This window comes from Salmo trutta, unplaced genomic scaffold, assembly GCF_901001165.1.
Source record: "Salmo trutta unplaced genomic scaffold, fSalTru1.1, whole genome shotgun sequence".
NCBI lineage: Eukaryota > Metazoa > Chordata > Actinopteri > Salmoniformes > Salmonidae > Salmo > Salmo trutta.
The window spans coordinates 11,206,594-11,224,531 of NW_021822911.1; the positions used below are offsets into that span (position 1 = coordinate 11,206,594).

Below are 17,938 nucleotides of genomic sequence, written 5' to 3' on the forward strand. Positions count from 1 at the left end.
ATGTAGTGAATGTTTTAATATAGGAACAGTCATGATGTAGTGAATGTTTTAATATGGGAACAGCCATGATGTAGTGAAAGTTTTAATATGGGAACAGCCAGGATGTAGTGAATGTTTTAATATGGGAACAGTCATGATGTAGTGAATGTTTTAATATGGGAACAGCCAGGATGTAGTGAATGTTTTAATAATACTGATGGGAACAGTCATGATGTAGTGCATGTTTTAATAATACTGATGGGAACAGTCATGATGTAGTGAATGTTTTAATATGGGAACAGTCATGATGTAGTAAATGTTTTAATAATACTGATGGGAACAGCCATGATGTAGTGAATGTTTTAATAATACTGATGGGAACAGTCATGATGTAGTGAATGTTTTAATATGGGAACAGTCAGGATGTAGTGAATGTTTTAATATGGGAACAGTCATGATGTAGTGAATGTTTTAATATGTGAACAGTCATGATGTAGTGAATGTTTTAATATGGGAACAGTCATGATGTAGTGAATGTTTTAATATGTGAACAGTCATGATGTAGTGAATGTTTTAATATGGGAACAGTCATGATGTATTGAATGTTTTAATATGGGAACAGTCATGATGTAGTGAATGTTTTAATATGGGAACAGTCATGATGTAGTGAATGTTTTAATATGGGAACAGCCATGATGTAGTGAATGTTTTAATATGGGAACAGTCATGATGTAGTGAATGTTTTAATATGGGAACAGTCATGATGTAGTGAATGTTTTAATATGGGAACAGTCATGATGTAGTGAATGTTTTAATATGGGAACAGTCATGATGTAGTGAATGTTTTAATATGGGAACAGTCATGATGTAGTGAATGTTTTAATATGGGAACAGTCATGATGTAGTGAATGTTTTAATATGGGAACAGTCATGATGTAGTGAATGTTTCATGTCAACAACGTAATCACATTTTCATATTAATTTAGCTTGATGAATACTAATTATCTAAATGAAACAAAACAACTAAATTCAAGAGGTTTCAAGTTTAGACTCCAGAAATGCTCATTACCATACAATGCCTTCGGAAAGTATTCAGACCCCTTGACTTTTTACACATTTTGTTACGTTATTCTAAAATTGATTAAAATTGTTTTTTCCCTCTTCAATCTACACACAATACCCCATAATGGAAAAGCAAAAACTGGCTTTTAGATATTTTTGCAAATGTATAAAAATAAAAAAAATGGAAATATGACATTTACATAAGTATTCAGACCCTTTACTCAGTACTTTGTTTAAGCACATTTGGCAGAAATTACACCCTCCAGTCTTCTTGGGTATGACACAACAAGCTTGGCACACCTGTATTTGGGGAGTTTCTCCCATTCTTCTCTGCAGATCCTCTCAAGCTCTGTCAGGTTGAATGGGGAGCTTTGCTGCACAGCTATTTTAAGGTCTCTCCAGAGATGTTCGATCAGGTTTCAGTCCAGGCTGTGGCTAGGCCACTCAAGGACATTGAGACTTGTCCCGAAGCCACTCCTGCATTGTCTTGGCTCTGCGTTTAGGATCATTGTCCTGTTGAAGGGGAACCTTCGCCCCAGTCTGAGGTCCTGAGCACTCTGGAGCAGGTTTTCATCAATGATCTCTCTATACTTTGCTCCGTTCATCTTTCCCTCGATCTTGACAAGTCTCCCAGTCCCTGCCTCTGAAAAACATCCCCACAGCATGATGCTGCCACCACCATGCTTCACCGTAGGGATGGTGCCTGGTTTCCTCTAGACGTTACGCTTGGCATTCAGGCCAAAGAGTTTAACCTTGGTTCCATCAGACCAGGGAATCTTGTTTCTCATGGTCAGAGTCCTTTAGGTGCCTTTTGGCAAACTCCAAGCGGGCTGTCATGTGCCTTTTACTAAGGAGTGGCTTCCATCTGGCCACTCTACCATAAAGGCCTGATTGGTTTGCCCTTCTGGAAGGTTCTCCTATCTACACAGAGGAACTCAGGGAGGTGACTTCTTGGTCACCTCCCTGACCAAGGCCCTTCTCCCCCGATTGCTCAGTTTGGCCAGACAACCAGCTCTAGGAAGAGTCTTGGTGGATCCAAACTTCTTCCATTTAAGAATGATGGAGGCCACCGTGTTCTTGGGGACCATCAATGCTGCAGAAATGTTTTGGTACCCTTCCCCAGATCCTGTCTTGGAAACCTACGGATAATTCCTTCGACTTCATGGCTTGGTTTTTGCTCGGACATGCACTGTCAACTGTGGGACCTTATATAGACAGGTGTGTGCCTTTCCAAATCATGTCCAATCAATTGAATTTAAAACAAGTGGACTCCAAATCAAGTTGTAGAAACATCTCAAGGACGATCAATGGAAACAGGATTCAACTGAGCTCAATTTCAAGTCTCATAGTAAAGGGTCTGAATACTTATGTAAATAAGGTTTCTGTTTTTAGTTTTTAATACATTTGCAAAAGTATCTAAAAACCTGTTATTGCCTTGTCATTATGGGGTATTGTGATGTCATTATGGGGTATTGTGATGTCATTATGGGGTATTATGTGTAGATTGAGGAGTTAAAAAAAACTACTTAATCCATTTTAGAATAAGGCTGTAACGTAACAACATGTGGAAAAGGGAATTTGAATACTTTCTGAATGCACTGTGTATACACACACACATATACAACAGTACTGGCTCTGGAGCAGCATGTGTACAAGCTGTGTCTGTTTGGATTCTGGAGTCGCAAGGGCAACAGGCCTGCCTGCTCTGCTTGGAGATGAGGAGGGAAGAGCAGACAGGCCGAGTACAGACATTTAAAAAAAACACAAGAAGATCAAGATAGCAGTGGCAGCTGTACAGATAACTAATTCAAAGTGCTTTGACCTTTTCAAACAGGGCAGAAAGTTAACACTATATGATGCCCCGTCTCCTTACCAATTCAGCCACCTACTGAGATAACTAGCAAGTTAAACTTGGCGTTTATGCAGAATTATGAGTTTTTCATGCAGGATAAATATGTAAAACTCGTCAGAAAAATCTGTCTGCGTTTTGTACCTGTAGAGCTAAGATGCTTGTTATTGTGATTTCTGCTTCAGACTTTGTGGAGCTACTTGGTGCTGTTCTCCTGTAGACTATCAGCTAAAATGACAGATTCACTTTAAAACAAAACATTAGGAACGGTAGCTGGCTACATTCTTTCTATTATAAAAAGTTTAGAAATATGATGATGGCCATGCATCGTTTAAAAAAAAGACCTTGATTTTCATTGTAAACTAATTTACTTGTGTGGCTGCCAGCCAAATAGCGTTGCATTTCTGTTTGTCATCTGATGAAAATTAAGCTATTTTCTGGACAAATGTGTTGCACTAATGTATTTTCTGTGAAGGTAAAGCTTTAGTGACACTTAAGTGATCACGCTATTGAACCAAAAAAACACTGATGACTTTCATTATATAACATGACCCCCGTCAATACACATCTGAACTCAGCTGCTCTCGCTTTCTGTTGTTATTTACAAACAAACACATGACTGGTTCAACTGTTCTGGGGAACTACGGTTAGCTTCATAATGTAAAATAATGTGACAGGTGAAATGAAGATCGCCATCTGCTTTATCTCCTAATGTATTGCACAAGTTGACTACAGGTATTTACTGAAGTGGCTACAGATATTATAATGTATTGAAAAACCATCCCGTGGTGGCTATTTCCAAATACCCAGGTATACAGTCTTTATTGTATACCGCTAGGGCTTCTCTCCAGAGTGTATTCTCTTATGTTTGTTCAGGCTCCCAAACTGGGTAAAACTCTTTCCACACTGGGAGCAGTGGCAAGGGGTCTCTCCAGTGTGTGTTCTCTCGTGCCTTTTCAGGTACTTTAAACAACGAAGACTCTTTCCACATATTGGGAGCAGTAATAGTAAGTCCTCTCCTGTCTTGTGTGTATTCTCTCATGCCCTTTGAGGGTCTGTGAATGGGTAAAACTCTTTCCACACTGGGAACATTGGAAATGTTTTTCTCCTGTGTGCGTCCTCTCATGTTCTTTTAGGTGCCCTAACCTGGTAAAACGCTTTCCGCAGTGGGAGCAGTGGTAAGGCTTCTCTCCCGTATGTATTCTTTCATGTAATTTCAAGGAACCTAAATGAGGAAAAACGGTTCCACACTCGGCGCAATGGTAAGGCTTCGCTCCAGAGTGTATTCTTTTGTGTATCTTCAGGGACGCTAAACGAGAGAAAGCCTTTCCACACTGAGAGCATTGGTAAGGGGTCTCTCCAGTGTGTGTTCTCTCATGCCGTTTTAGGTCCTTTAACCAAATAAAACGCTTTCCACACTGAGAGCAGTAGTAGTAAGTCCTCTCCTCTCTTGTGTGTATTCTCTCATGCCCTTTCAGGCATCCTAACTGGGCAAAACTCCTTCCACATTGGGAGCAGTGGTAAGGCTTCTCTCCTGTATGTATTCTTTTGTGTATCTTCAGGGACGCTAAACGAGAGAAAGCCTTTCCACACTGAGAGCATTGGTAAGGGGTCTCTCCAGTGTGTGTTCTCTCATGCCGTTTTAGATCCTTTAACCAACTAAAACGCTTTCCACACTGAGAGCAGTAGTAGTAAGTCCTCTCCTCTCTTGTGTGTATTCTCTCATGCCCTTTTAGGTTCCGTGAATACTCTTTCCACACTGGGAACATTGGAAAAGCTTTTCTCCTGTGTGTTTCCTCTCATGCTCTTTTAGGTTCCCTAACTTGATATAACACTTTCCACAGTGGGAGCAGTGGAAAGGCTTCTCTCCTGTATGTATTCTTTCGTGTATTTTTAGGAACCTTAAATGGGAAAAACCCTCTCCACACTTGGTGCATTGGTGAGGCTTCGCTCCAGAGTGTATTCTCTTATGTATGTTCAGGGTTCCTAACTGGGTAAAACTCTTTCCACATTGGGAGCAGTAGTAAGGCTTCTCTCCTGTATGTATTCTTTTATGTCTTTTCAGGGATGCTAAACGGGAAAAAACCTTTCCACACTGGGAGCAGTGGTGTCGTCTTGCTGTTTTGGACACCTCTGCCTCTGGTTCCTCTGAGTTTGGTCTCTCTCCTGCCAAAGACAAAGAGGGTATTTAGTTTAACAGAGAGATCAAAACTGATAACACGGTCTTCCTGTTAGGTTTTAAATCACAATCAGATCCTCAACCTGAGACAAATTTTCATCCTAAAACCTTTCATCCTTAAAAATAAACTTGGTTCAGTAAAGAGGCGCATGAACATCAAAACTGTGATTACATGTAGAAGCCAGACAACATAGTTTAAACGAAGCCTTTAAAACTGATAGATGAATCTTTCTCCAAGCAACCGGGGGAGAGTGAGAGGTCAGTTACATACAACAGTGAACCAATCTGTGAGTAAAGCGACGCTGAGACTCGAACCCAACAAGCCATGGATTCCCTCAGAGGAAAAAAGACAAAGAACAACTTGGAGATGCAAATGAGAGCAACAAACAGCTAAAGGATATCCAGGAAAGCATAGCTAAAATACTCTCAATGCTACAACACCAAAATACACAAACTGTAGCAATCTGTTGTTAAAAGGGTGGATTTGTTAGAAAGGAAAGTGGAATCTGTCAGATGTGCAGGGTGGGTGCGTGGACAAACAAGACAACAAAATTGTTATCACAATACCCCATAATGACATCACAATACCCCATAATCACATCACAATACCCCATCTGGAAACAATGGTGCAAACTTTAGAAGATGAGCTGGATCAGCTAGAAAACAGATTGAGACAAAACATGAGAATATTGTCCCTACCGGAAAATTAGGTAGAAAAAAGAGACCTTTCCAGTTCCTTTATCAAGCTGATATTGGAGGAGCTTGGCGTGGCTGTATCACCGGAGGATCTGGAGCAATGTAGATAACAATAGTCAAAGATGCCCAATGCCACTGAACCGGCGTTAAGCAGAAAAACGCTAAATACCCTTAAGATGTGGAATTATCAGAACAAAGTCAACATTCTGAGAGCGGGGGGATCCGTTCAACTGTTGTTTTATTCTTATTTATATAAAAGTTCATAGAAGCTTTTAAAATTGTAATTAAATCACATTGTTGTTTCTAATTACTGCTTTTCTCTTTTAAAATCATAACTGGTTTAGCATGTATTCCTTTTCTGAGAGCTGCGAGACATTTGCCAGGTTTATTTTCTTTACTTATCATAATATATGCCATTTAACAGACACTTATATCCAAAGCAACTTACAGTCATTATCTGATTAAATTGCTTTAGAAATGGGAACAAGACAGGGATGTCCCTCTCCCCCTTCCTGTTTGCACATAACAGGTGTCAGTATTTTTAAACATGAATATAAACTACCTTTACTGATATACAGTACATGACCAATATTGAAAACTAAATGCCCCCCAGCTAAAAATATTTTCAGAATCCTCTAAAATCTCAGGACATAAAATTAGGACATAAAATTAACATGGAAAAAACTAAATTTTTACATTTTAGTCATTTAGCAGACGCTCTTATCCAGAGCGACTTACAGTAGTGAAAGCATACATTTCATACAATTTCATACATTTTTTTTCCTGTGCTGGCCCCCCGTGGGAATCAAACCCACAACCCTGGCGTTGCAAACACCATGCTCTACCAACTGAGCTACAGGGAAGGCACTGAGCTACAGTGCCTTCCCCAATAATGACAATAGGAATGACAATAGGAAAAATAAAGAATAACTGATGATCTACAGCCTAGATCTCCTTTAATATATACATATATATAACATGATAGCAGACCTAATAACTGATGATCTACAGTCTAGATCTCCTTTAATATATAAATATATATAACATTATAGCAGACCTAATAACTGATGATCTACAGTCTAGAGCTCCTTTAATATATAAATATATATAACATGATAGCAGACCTAATAACTGATGATCTACAATCTAGATCTCCTTTAATATACACTACCGGTCAAAAGTTTTAGAACACTAGGAAAGTTTTAGAACACTATAACACTAGAATATTTCTTAATGCGTTTGAGCCAATCAGTTGTGTTGTGACAAAGTAGGGTTGGTATACAGAAGATAGCCCTATTTGCTGAAAGACCAAGTCCATATTACGGCACAAACAGCTCAAATAAGCAAAGAGAAATGACAGTCCATCATTACATTCAGACATGAAGGTCAGTCAATCCGGAAAATGTCAAGAACTTTGAAAGTTTCTTCAAGTGCAGTCGCAAAAACCATCAAGCACTATGAAACTGGCCCTCATGAGGACTGCCACAGGAAAGGAAGACCCAGAGTTACCTCTGCTGCAGAGGATAAGTTCATTAGAGTTAACTGCACCTCAGATTGCATCCCAAATATATGCTTCACAGAGTTCAAGTATCAGACACATCTCAACATCAACTGTTCAGAGGAGACTGTGTGAATCAGGCCTTCATGGTCGAATTGCTGCAAAGAAACCACTACTAAAGGACACCAATAATAAGAAGAGACTTTCCTGGGCCAAGAAACACAAGAAATGGACATTAGACCAGGGAAATTTGTCCTTTAGTCTGTGAGTCCATATTTGAGATCTTTGATTCTAACTGCCGTGTCTTTGTGAGACGCAGAGTATGTGAGCGGATGATCTCCGCGTGTGCGGTTCCCACCGTGAAACATGGAGGAGATGTGATGGTGTGGGGGTGCTTTGCTGGTGACACTGTCAGTGATTTATTTAGATTTCGAGGCACACTTAACCAGCATGGCTACCACAACATTCTGCAGCGATACGCCATCCCACCTGGTTTGTGCTTAGTGAACTATCATTTGTTTTTCAACAGGACAATGACCCAAAACACACCTCCAGGCTGTGTAATGGCTATTTGACCATGGAGAGTGGTGGAGTGCTGCATCAGTTGACCTGGCCTCCACAACCACCCGACCTCAACCCAATTGAGGTGGTTTGTGATGAGTTGGACCACAGAGTGAAGGAAAAGCAGCTAACAAGTGCTCAGCATATGTGGGAACTTCTTCAAGACTGTTGGAAAATCATTCCAGCTGAAGCTGGTTGAGAGAATGCCAAGAGTGTGCAAAGCTGTCATCAATGCAAAGGATGGCTACTTTGAAGAACCTAAAATATATTTTGATTTGTTTAACACTTTTTTGGTTACTACATGATTCCATATGTGTTATTTCATAGTTTTGATGTCTTCACTATTATTCTACAATTTAGAAAATAGTAAAAATAAAGAAAAACCCTTGAATGAGTAGTTGTGTCCAAACTTTTGACTGGTACTGTATAGTTAAATGCACTAAAGAGGAACAATGGGTACAGATTGAAGATGCACTCGCTCATCCACAGAATAATTGTACGTATCTATTTTCAAAGGATAAAATATAGAACATTAACAGCTTCATACTTAAGAACACTTGAACAATGTGGAAGAACACTAGAACAATGTGGAAGAACACTAGAACAATGTGGAAGAAAATTGAACGTTTCTACAAGAATCAATATGAATTCCTAAAAACACAACCTTCTGGAACAATCCATCTATAGCTTTCAGGATTCACCCATAAATTGGTCCACAAGGAAAACTAAAGGCATAGAAACCGGAAATTACTTGGCAACAGGAAATACATTTATTTCGGTGACAGAGCTATAGAGCAACTTTGGACTACAGTAGATACACTACATGACCAAAAATATGTGGACACCTGCTTGTCGAACAACTTATTCCAAAATCATGGTCATTAAAATGGAGTTGGTCCCCCCTTTGCTGGTATAACAGCCTCCACTCTTCTGGGAAAATGTTGGAACATTGCTGTGCTTCCATTCAGCCACAAGAGCATTAGTGAGGTCGGGCACTGATGTTGGGCGATTAGCCCTGGCTCGCAGTTGGCGTACCAATCCATCCCAAAGGTGTTCGATGGGGTTGAGGTCGGGGCTCTGTGCAGGCCAGTCAAGTTCTTCTACACCGATCTCAACAAACCATTTCTTTATGGACCTTGCTTTGTGCACAGGGGCATTGTCATGCTGAAACAGGAAAGGGTCTTCCCCAAATTGTTGCCACAAAGTTGGAAGCACAGAATCGTCTAGAATGTCATTTGTACTCGTTACGCGCTTCAGCACATGGCGGTCCCGTTCTATGAGCTTGTGTGGCCCACCACTGAGCGGTTGTTGCTCCTAGATGTTACCACTTCACAATAACAGCACTTACAGTTGATTGGGGAAGCTCTAGCAAGGCAAAAATTCAACAAACGGACTTATTGGAATGGTGGCATCCTATGACGGTGCCACATTGAAAGTCACTGAGCGCTTCAGTAAGGCTATTCAACTGCCAATGTTTGTCTATGGAGATTACATGGCTGTGTGCTCGATTTTATACACCTGTCGGCAACAGGTGTGGCTGAAATAGCCGAATCCACTAATTTGAAGGGGTGTCCACATACTGTTGTATAGATAGTGTATGTCATGACTGTAAACAACTTGCTTTAACAATTCAACATTTGCTAAACAGCACCATGTTAGACTACTGCAGCCTCACTCTAGCAACGATATCAAAGTCCTTTTTGACAACGCCAAAATTAAAAGTGTGCGTCAAACGGTTTTCTTGGAATGATTTGTAGCCATGTCTCGACTATCTGTGCATGAGAGTCCATCCAACTCAGTTTCCCTACCAGAAAAAATACGTGATTCCGTAAAGTCAATTTGTGTACGCGATTTCAGGAAGAAACTGAAGAGCAGATGGACTGACCGCGTTTTGCGACTGTCTGCTCACTTGACCGCAGTTAATATTGGCCTAGGAATTGCCCTCCAGTTTAATACAATGTAATTGCAGTATTGAATGAGGGCTAGTCCATTCTGTGAGACATCTAAGTTGTGATTTTGCTGCAAATCCATTGTTAAAGTTTTGTTGTTGGCCAGCTTGTTGATGGTATTCACATCTTACAGTGTAGCTTTATCAATTCCTACATTAAAAAACGGCATTTAAGCTCAGAACTTCAGTAGAATGCCGTTTTAAAACCACGCATCAGTTCAACAACTATTTTCAAGACAGGACTTACTGGTGTTCAGATCTTCTGTCTCCTCCTCCTCTTCTTCCTCCTTCAATATGACAGTTCTCTCTCCTTCCTTCACTCCAAAAAAAGCATCATCTTTCTTTTCTTCTTTCAATGTAACAGCCTCACCCTCAACTTCTTTTTGTACTGTGACATCCTCCTCTTCCTCTTTCACGACCACGTTCAGCCACAGACTCTCTTCCTCCTCCTCTTTCACTAGAGCTTCTTTCTCCGTCCAGCAGACCTCCTCTTCTTTAACAGGAGAGTAACTTAGTGAGCTCATGGTCGGGAATGTTGGCCAGCTAACCTAGCTAGTTAGCGACTAGCCTAGTGATAGGCTAATTTATCAAGCCAGCTACCGTTACCTGACTAAACGGAAATATGACATTAAATGGAGAAAATAGTTATAAGACAGAATTATGTTTAAAATACAGTGACAAATATACACCGAAGCAGTCTGAACAGCTTGAATGACTCGGCTAGGAAGCTACCGAGGTGTCTGACTAGATGTTGTTGAAGAAGTGTTCCGTCCACTACATTATACGTCACGCTGAAAGCATCGCCTGAAAGACGCACATCTCTGTCTGTTGACTGGAGGGAAACGCAGATAAATGTTTATTTTATTTCCAGACAAAAAGTGCATTTTTACATTTATTTCATTAAATAATAATATAATAGTCAGACAACTGCAGATTTGTAATAAGTAATAATAACCTACTTCCACATTCTACCAACCCAACAGATGTTTCTACTACAGTGAATATTAACCAATGAGGTGGGTCTTTACACATTCTACCAACACAACAGATGTTTCTACTATGAAGCAACGCTTTCAGGTTAATAAAAGTTTCATTCCCAAATAACCTCTACAGGTTTGGTCATTATCAGATATTGGAGCGTTGAAAGATGATGCACAACAACGGTTTCTTCCAGGAAACCACGACTCCAATAACCACCGCGGTCAAAATAACTGTAAAGTACTTCACTATCGAAACAACTACCGCTATAATCAACCTGTTCGCAATACATGGGTATTGGGATCTGACCTCATTGATTTGTCAGTAAGCTATGTTTACATGGGTATTGGGATCTAACCTCATTGATCAGTCAGTAAGCTATGTCTACATGGGTATTGGGATCTGACCTCATTGATCTGTCAGTAAGCTATGTCTACATGGGTATTGGGATCTGACCTCATTGATCAGTCAGTAAGCTATGTCTACATGGGTATTGGGATCTGACCTCATTGCTCTGTCAGTAAGCTATGTCTACATGGGTATTGGGATCTGACCTCATTGATCTGTCAGTAAGCTATGTTTACATGGGTATTGGGATCTGACCTCATTGATCTGTCAGTAAGCTATGTCTACATGGGTATTGGGATCTGACCTCATTGATCTGTCAGTAAGCTATGTTTACATGGGTATTGGGATCTGACCTCATTGATCTGTCAGTAAGCTAAGTCTACATGGGTATTGGGATCTGACCTCATTGATCTGTCAGTAAGCTATGTTTACATGGGTATTGGGATCTAACCTCATTCATCTGTCAGTAAGCTATGTTTACATGGGTATTGGGATCTGACCTCATTGATCTGTCGGTAAGCTATGTCTACATGGGTATTGGGATCTGATCTCATTGATCTGTCAGTAAGCTATGTTTACATGGGTATTGGGATCTAACCTCATTCATCTGTCAGTAAGCTATGTTTACATGGGTATTGGGATCTGACCTCATTGATCTGTCGGTAAGCTATGTCTACATGGGTATTGGGATCTGACCTCATTGATCTGTCAGTAAGCTATGTTTACATGGGTATTGGGATCTGACCTCATTGATCTGTCAGTAAGCTATGTCTACATGGGTATTGGGATCTGACCTCATTGATCTGTCAGTAAGCTATGTCTACATGGGTATTGGGATCTGACTTCATTGATCTGTCAGTAAGCTGTGTCTACATGGGTATTGGGATCTGACTTCATTGATCTGTCAGTAAGCTATGTTTACATGGGTATTGGGATCTGACCTCATTGATCTGTCAGTAAGCTATGTCTACATGGGTATTGGGATCTGACCTCATTGATCTGTCAGTAAGCTATGTTTACATGGGTATTGGGATCTAAACTCATTCATCTGTCGGTAAGCTATGTTTACATGGGTATTGGGATCTGACCTCATTGATCTGTCGGTAAGCTATGTCTACATGGGTATTGGGATCTGACCTCATTGATCTGTCAGTAAGCTATGTTTACATGGGTATTGGGATCTGACCTCATTGATCTGTCAGTAAGCTATGTCTACATGGGTATTGGGATCTGACCTCATTGATCTGTCAGTAAGCTATGTCTACATGGGTATTGGGATCTGACTTCATTGATCTGTCAGTAAGCTGTGTCTACATGGGTATTGGGATCTGACTTCATTGATCTGTCAGAAAGCTATGTTTACATGGGTATTGGGATCTGACCTCATTGATCTGTCAGTAAGCTATGTCTACATGGGTATTGGGATCTGACCTCATTGATCTGTCAGTAAGCTATGTTTACATGGGTATTGGGATCTAACCTCATTCATCTGTCAGTAAGCTATGTTTACATGGGTATTGGGATCTGACCTCATTGATCTGTCGGTAAGCTATGTCTACATGGGTATTGGGATCTGACCTCATTGATCTCTCGGTAAGCTATGTTTACATGGGTATTGGGATCTGACCTCATTGATCTGTCGGTAAGCTATGTTTACATGGGTATTGGGATCTGACCTCATTGATCTGTCGGTAAGCTATGTCTACATGGGTATTGGGATCTGACCTCATTGATCTGTCGGTAAGCTATGTTTACATGGGTATTGGGATCTGACCTCATTGATCTGTCGGTAAGCTATGTTTACATGGGTATTGGGATCTGACCTCATTGATCTGTCGGTAAGCTATGTCTACATGGGTATTGGGATCTGACCTCCTTGATCTGTCAGTAAGCTATGTTTACATGGGTATTGGGATCTGACCTCATTGATCTGTCAGTAAGCTATGTCTACATGGGTATTGGGATCTGACCTCATTGATCTGTCAGTAAGCTATGTTTACATGGGTATTGGGATCTGACCTCATTGATCTGTCAGTAAGCTATGTCTACATGGGTATTGGGATCTGACCTCATTGATCTGTCAGTAAGCTATGTTTACATGGGTATTGGGATCTGACCTCATTGATCTGTCAGTAAGCTAAGTCTACATGGGTATTGGGATCTGACCTCATTGATCTGTCAGTAAGCTATGTTTACATGGGTATTGGGATCTAACCTCATTCATCTGTCAGTAAGCTATGTTTACATGGGTATTGGGATCTGACCTCATTGATCTGTCGGTAAGCTATGTCTACATGGGTATTGGGATCTGATCTCATTGATCTGTCAGTAAGCTATGTTTACATGGGTATTGGGATCTAACCTCATTCATCTGTCAGTAAGCTATGTTTACATGGGTATTGGGATCTGACCTCATTGATCTGTCGGTAAGCTATGTCTACATGGGTATTGGGATCTGACCTCATTGATCTGTCAGTAAGCTATGTTTACATGGGTATTGGGATCTGACCTCATTGATCTGTCAGTAAGCTATGTCTACATGGGTATTGGGATCTGACCTCATTGATCTGTCAGTAAGCTATGTCTACATGGGTATTGGGATCTGACTTCATTGATCTGTCAGTAAGCTGTGTCCACATGGGTATTGGGATCTGACTTCATTGATCTGTCAGTAAGCTATGTTTACATGGGTATTGGGATCTGACCTCATTGATCTGTCAGTAAGCTATGTCTACATGGGTATTGGGATCTGACCTCATTGATCTGTCAGTAAGCTATGTTTACATGGGTATTGGGATCTAAACTCATTCATCTGTCAGTAAGCTATGTTTACATGGGTATTGGGATCTGACCTCATTGATCTGTCGGTAAGCTATGTCTACATGGGTATTGGGATCTGACCTCATTGATCTGTCAGTAAGCTATGTTTACATGGGTATTGGGATCTGACCTCATTGATCTGTCAGTAAGCTATGTCTACATGGGTATTGGGATCTGACCTCATTGATCTGTCAGTAAGCTATGTCTACATGGGTATTGGGATCTGACTTCATTGATCTGTCAGTAAGCTGTGTCTACATGGGTATTGGGATCTGACTTCATTGATCTGTCAGAAAGCTATGTTTACATGGGTATTGGGATCTGACCTCATTGATCTGTCAGTAAGCTATGTCTACATGGGTATTGGGATCTGACCTCATTGATCTGTCAGTAAGCTATGTTTACATGGGTATTGGGATCTAACCTCATTCATCTGTCAGTAAGCTATGTTTACATGGGTATTGGGATCTGACCTCATTGATCTGTCGGTAAGCTATGTCTACATGGGTATTGGGATCTGACCTCATTGATCTGTCGGTAAGCTATGTTTACATGGGTATTGGGATCTGACCTCATTGATCTGTCGGTAAGCTATGTTTACATGGGTATTGGGATCTGACCTCATTGATCTGTCGGTAAGCTATGTCTACATGGGTATTGGGATCTGACCTCATTGATCTGTCGGTAAGCTATGTTTACATGGGTATTGGGATCTGACCTCATTGATCTGTCGGTAAGCTATGTTTACATGGGTATTGGGATCTGACCTCATTGATCTGTCGTTAAGCTATGTCTACATGGGTATTGGGATCTGACCTCCTTGATCTGTCAGTAAGCTATGTTTACATGGGTATTGGGATCTAACCTCATTGATCTGTCAGTAAGCTATGTCTACATGGGTATTGGGATCTAACCTCATTGATCTGTCGGTAAGCTATGTTTACATGGGTATTGGGATCTAACCTCATTGATCTGTCAGTAAGCTATGTTTACATGGGTATTGGGATCTGACTTCATTGATCTGTCAGTAAGCTATGTTTACATGGGTATTGGGATCTCAGCTATAGTATAATCCAGCAAAGCAGTCCTACCAGCTAGCAGTGTAATGAACCTTGTCTGATAGCCAATCAACCGTGTCCTAATTAACTACAATGACCATAATACATAATGCCTACTTGTCTTGTCTGTTTATTTTACACTTGCTATGTAAATAAGACAGAAGAATGTATGATGGTCAATGCTATCTGGGATCCTTGGGACATCTCTACCCTAAACCCTAACCTTAACCCCTACCTTAACCATTTTCAATGTCAACTTCAATGGGCTAGGGACGTCCAAAGGATGTATCTCTACCTGAAAATACATGATCTAAGTTATTGATAGTTGGTATTCAGCAGTCATAAAGCCTAATTTACTTTAATAAACTACTAAAATAGTGATTTTGTCAGACAGCATAGACAGCAGCTCTACACTTTATTGAGTGACTGATCCATTCATCCTTCCATCCCTCCTCAGCCTTCCTCTCCTCTGAAGACCCAGTGAGGGTGGAGCTCAGTCAGAGAGCTGTTGAGGGACTGGTTAGGAAGAACACTTCTACAGCCAGAGAGGTGAGAGGTCACACATGGTTTAGATGGTAAATATTTATGTCCCCTTAGCGGTTCATCACGTCAGCAAAAGGGAATATGTTCCATCATCTATGTTTATTTACATTAGTGCAAATTGTCCACTGATATTGGTGTAATTTCTCACCCCTTCTGGCTGTATGAAAGTTAATTTCCCCTCAGACACACACATTTGTTCTTTGATATTATGAAGGTCATTTGTGTAAAATGTACTTTTCCCCAGTCATTCACCCCATCTCTTTACATTGCTTATGCATGTTTGGTGGCCTGACTGCATCCAGAATATGTCCAAGGCCCATCCTGGTAGATCTGAACCTTATGCAGCTTGGAGTGATCATATGACAGATGCATGTCTGACAGAAGTCACATTTAGGTGCCAGGTGTAACTGAGGCCATAGATGCTCCATATACATTACTTTGAGTGTTTTATATAATATGACTAAATGTGTTTCTGTGTTGCAGGGGCAGTCAAGAAATGGAACAGCAAGGCCACAGAACATGACATAAGCAGAGCTGTGGGAGACCACCTCAAGCCCCTGGTAGAGCCGGGGGTGGTGTTTACCACTCCACCACTCTTTCAGCAGGCTGGAAAGTGATACCGTTTTTCATACTAGGGAATTGATCTGTTTGATCCATTTGTTAGTTTCAGTTTTCAGTAGTTGAATCCTTTGACATATTGTTGATTTCAACAAATGAACTGGGTTGGTTGAAAAGTGATACTAAACTTACATATCAGCACTATTTTGACAGTGGAAGATATACTGAATTTATACTCTATTTCATACTAAGATTGACATAAGATAAGTTGATGAAACCAACATATTTGTTCATTGGTTTAGCAAGAGTGTTGATTGGTCAGTCATTGGGTTCATTTGTTTTACAATATGTTTAAATCAAATCAAGCTTTATTTATACAGCACATTTCAGACATGGATGCAACGCAATGGCTTCACAGGAAAAAACAAATATTTACCCCAACAAACATAAGATTAACAACTGAATGACTAGTGATCATTCTAAGAAAATTCCATTGATTAAAATATTAACAATTGGATACAATATCCAAACCAAAATATAAGCTTGTTTTACCACATTGTTTGTTGTTACGTTCCCCAGCAAAAAAAAACAGTAATGTCACTTAAATAGAAGAGGGAACTAACAAAGAGTCACTGACAACAACCACAACTAAACAGGAGGGCCTCTGAAAGACACTACGGGGGTGTCCACTGAAAGTTGACTTGTAACAACAACTGGGACCTAAAAGACACCCACCATGAGACCCACTAAATCTGCCCAAGAAGAGGAAAACAAAAGAAAAACCCACACCAAACTTAAAGACAGGAAGCAAACCAAAAAGGTGGAGCAACTAAAGGTGTTGACTCTCCACATGTATCAAGACAACTGGAGCACTGGGCCAGACACTCTTAAATAGAACCTGGACCAGCTCAGGTGAAACACCTTCCCACTAACGAGATGGACAAGCCAGCACAGGTGTAACACATACTGACTAACGAGGTGACACCAATCAGTGCGTCCTACGTGCTAACGAGCTAGACGTGCTAACGAGCTAGACGTGCTAACGAGGTAGACGTGCTAACGAGCTAGACGTGCTAACGAGCTAGACGTGCTGACGGGCTAGACGAGCTAGACGTGCTAACGAGCTAGACGGGCTAACGAGCTAGACGTGCTAACGAGCTAACGAGCTAGACGTGCTAACGAGCTAGACGTGCTAACGAGCTAACGAGCTAACGAGCTAGACATGCTAACGAGCTAACGAGCTAGACGTGCTAACGAGCAACTTCAAAACATAAATGGGGAAACCAAAGCCTGTAACACCTTCCCACTTAAGACAACAAATATATCCTATATTTTTGTTGGACAAGTTTGCTCACCACCAACAGAAAACAACTTGCTGTCAACAATTAAAAACAAGAAAAAACACGTATTTCTAAATAATAATATACAATTATATCATTTTTCTCCTTTTTCTTACTATAGAATCCTAAAACTCACCAGCTTCTAGAACTCTCGTCCCCTTGGAACGAGCCCAAACAAAAATCAAATCAAATTGTATTAGTCATGTCTGATTTCAAGAGCAAACTCCTGCAATATCTCGATAGGCATGTTGTTGGATCGGAAAACACATATTTTTGACTGCCCACATCTGAGACAATCAGAAACCAAGTTGTCCTTGGCAATAATTAACTTAATGGTGAGGCATGAAATAATAAAACATGTATCTTTTGTCAGGCTGGATGTTTGAAATATGAGGTGATTTGAGTCATGCTTCTTCAGTAGTGGAATAAAGACAATTAGCATTTGAATGTTGTAAAGAAATACTGGAGTGATGTAGGATTGTTAATAAAATTGATTATAGACAAATTGATTATTGGCCGTC

The 17,938-nt window shown here is 40.5% G+C and overlaps 1 pseudogene; it reads right to left on the reverse strand.

The window, feature by feature from the left end:
* Positions 1–3,853: 3,853 nt before the first annotated feature.
* LOC115186469 (zinc finger protein 135-like) lies at positions 3,854–10,169 on the reverse strand (annotated as a pseudogene).
* Between the last annotated feature and the right edge of the window lie 7,769 nt (positions 10,170–17,938).